Raw genomic sequence first — 377 nt, forward strand, 5'->3', positions numbered from 1 at the left:
CACAGTAATCCAAGTCTATGCCCCAGCCAGTAATGCTGAAGAAGCTGAAGTTGAATGGTTCTATGAAGACCTACAAGACCTTTTAGAACTAACACCCAAAAAAGATGTCCTTTGCATTATAGGCGACTGGAAGGCAAAAGTAGGAAGTCAAGAAACACCTGGAGTAACAGGCAAAATTGGCCTTGGAATACGCAATGAAGCAGGGCAAAGACTAATAGAGTTTTGCCAAGAAAGTGCACTGGTCATAACAAACACCCTCTTCCAACAACACAAGAGAAGACTCTATACATGGACATCACCAGATTGTCAACACCAAAATCAGATTGTATTATATTCTTTGCAGCCAAAGATGGAGAAGCTCTATACAGTCAGCAAAA

This window comes from Bison bison, unplaced genomic scaffold (genome assembly GCF_000754665.1).
Source record: "Bison bison bison isolate TAMUID 2011002044 unplaced genomic scaffold, Bison_UMD1.0 scf7180017864508, whole genome shotgun sequence".
NCBI lineage: Eukaryota > Metazoa > Chordata > Mammalia > Artiodactyla > Bovidae > Bison > Bison bison.